Below are 3,160 nucleotides of genomic sequence, written 5' to 3'. Positions count from 1 at the left end.
AGAGAGGAAACATTGAGCAGAGCCTCACTTTTGGTACTTTTACTCTCAATTCGGAGGGACCCACGGACTGGAGGTTTCTTTCATTGGTGATTGGACTTTTAAGAGAAACAAACGTACAGAGTGCTTGTTCCTCATTCGTGGGGACCACGGGACAAGTAGTAGTTTTGTTTTAGAATAGGAGAACTTCATTTTTGCTGTTTTTTTGTCGAATTCCTTCGTATTTATTTAGCTTCCCTTTTTTGTTCCGTCTCTGGGGCAGAGAGGACGGAAACATAGTTTGTTTTTGGATAATAACTTCTGCAATTTCGCATGGCGTTTCCTCCATGTAGATGAACTAAGCCTCTTATCTAATCAAAGGTCAACTTGAAGGCGCGGTTCCAAATATCTGTGAGATCGAATTAATTTTATTTATTTTTTTTATTCATTGGTATTTGTACGTTTCCTGATTTAATTGCTTATGTTTGTTATGTTATTTGAATGTCAAGGGCCCAATATTCAAATTAACCTAATGATCTAATGCCAAATTAATTGATTGAATCCGTAATTGTTCAATTGATTAATACCAGTGGCGACTAGCGTGATTGGTTTCATGTTAGGGAATCATATGATCTAACTTAAACAAACCCTCATAGCGTGTTTGTTGGTTAAGATTGGGCTTTTCTAATTATTAATGCAACCGAGTAATTAAATCCTACGGTCGTACCTAGGATTATTTCTTGGTTAGAGAAATAGTTAACGGTCGTACCTTAACTATCGAGAAATTAAGAAAAGGCTGGTTGTTCATCGCGTGTATGACAACTATAACTAATCTAGTAATGAGTAATTGAATTATCTTTGCATCGATGATCAGTTGAATGGACCGTGTCTGAAAAGTTGCACCTTTGGCTAGAGTTATATTGGTTATTGATTAATTCTTGTTTATTTCTACTAGTTGTTTCATTAGTTAGTTAATTAGTAATTTTATATTTTCCAAAAATCCCCCATGCGTTGAATTCTAGAAGAGACAAATTATCCCCAATCCCTGTGGATTTAACCCTGCTCACCGCTATATACAAAATTTGTATTTTTCTTGAGTAGGTAATTATTATTGCACAGGCTCGACACCCTGTCAAAAACTTCATGTTTTGTAGGTTTAAGGACTCAATCATCAAATGGCATGAATTGAAAAGATAATTGGATGATTGATGATGGTTTGAAGTGATAAAAAGATAATATAAAGCGGAAGAGATGAAATGCAATTTAGTATACAAGAAGGAAGTTTTACAACTTAGACACCCGGTGGTATTTTGACAATATCTTGAGTTACAAGTATTGGATTAAGATGATTCTTGAACCATTTTGAAACTAAAAAAATAGGGTATGAAGACATCGAAGTCCAATTTAGTTGTTTTGATTGTCAAAAAGTCAAAATACAAAAATGCAATTTCATTTGTGGAAAGCTGAAACAGGGGATTGACTAGTAGAGGATATTTTGGTCATTTCTCAGTTCACAGAGCTCCAAATTAGATGATTCTTGATGCATTAGAAAGATAACTCAAAGGGATAAAATTTTCATGTTTTGTACAAGAGTTAGTTCAACCTCTATCATTGAGAAAATATCAGTTAAATTTGGACAAAAAACAGAGCAAGGATGAAATCTATCCGGAAATGAGCAAACCTGCAAAAGGCAATATGTGGGATACAATACACGACCTTAGGTCGCGTTTTCAAGCTTTTTCAAGGTCGCGTATTCATTATTTTCAGCTGCAACTTGCTCTGTAACTTGTTCTGCAATCACATAACTTTCCAACTCATTTCTAGCAAGTAATTTCGGCTATATCTGACAAAGAAGAGTGTGGAAAATTGGAGGACCAACTTTTCGGAGTTTCAAGAGCCAAAAATGACAATTAGAAACAACTCATTTGTGGTTTGAATCCCTCTATAAATAACAGACTTTGGAAGGCTAGAGAAAGTTGACAGGGTGTCAGTCTGTGCACTAATAAAAACCTGCTCAAACTAAAAATAATTTCTGTAGATAGTGGTAAGTAGGGTCGAATCCACAGGGACTGGGTGTAATTGCTTCTTTCCAAATTCACAGTGACAAGGGGGGTATTTTTATATCAGGGGTGACAATTTAATCAATTCAACTAAAAGTAAAATAATAAAAATAAAATAGCCAACAAGAAATTAAATAACAATTACTAAAATCAAATGAGTGATAATTAAGGATCTAGCCAAGGAATAACTTCAGCAATGATTCACTTAATTGATTATCGAAACAAAGGCAAATCCAATTATTTACTAATAAATAGGTTATAACTGCCAAACAAGCGATGACAGTCAACCACTCCTTACTGTGTCGATGATTAAGGTACGCCCGTTAATCAATGTTTTAATTGAGAAATAATGTTAGGTACGCCCATAAGATTTAATTCCCCAATTGCTTTATGTATTAGAGGAGCCATATTCTAACCAAATAACGCACTACCAGGGTTATTTTAGATTAGCCCGCATATTCCTCTGATACAAACCCAATCATGCCAGTTATCACTATTTTGAGACAATTAAACAATTATGGATTTAACGTCCCAATTGACAATAGATTATTAAATTAACTAATTATCCGGATCCAAGAAATCAATTAATTAAACAATCATAAGCACTGTAACCAGGATATATGCGAATACCAATAAATAAAGAAAAAGATAAAATTAAATCGATCTCACAATTTTAGATGACCCAAAGCATCCGTTGTCCCTCGACTAGACAAAGAAAATTAGTTCATTCTTGGTGCACAGAGCCCACGCAAAATTGTAAAGAAAGCAGCGGCCATGGTCTCCGATTTAGAGGACCCAATTCGTTCAAATCATGAAATGAAAAGCTAAACTACAAAAGAGATTGCTTTGTTCTAATGGTCCCTGACATCCGCAGGGAACAACTACTCAAAGACGGCCATGGAAAAGTCAAAGTGAAAAGCTAAAGGTAGTGCTTGTTCTCTGCTATCTAATAGTTCCCCCTTCTATTGGCCTTAGCTATTTCCTATTCTTCCTGCCACTCATGCTGTGCGGCGGCTCTTAAGGAAAAGAAAAATTCAGCCGTCCTCTCCTCTTCAGTAATTACCAAAATGGGCCAAAGTTTTCCTTTGCCAACAATGCCCCTGGGGTAAGCTCTGCGACTTGGA

This window comes from Coffea eugenioides, chromosome 8, assembly GCF_003713205.1.
Source record: "Coffea eugenioides isolate CCC68of chromosome 8, Ceug_1.0, whole genome shotgun sequence".
Classification (NCBI taxonomy): domain Eukaryota; kingdom Viridiplantae; phylum Streptophyta; class Magnoliopsida; order Gentianales; family Rubiaceae; genus Coffea; species Coffea eugenioides.
Note: the sequence above shows the minus strand (reverse complement) of the source record.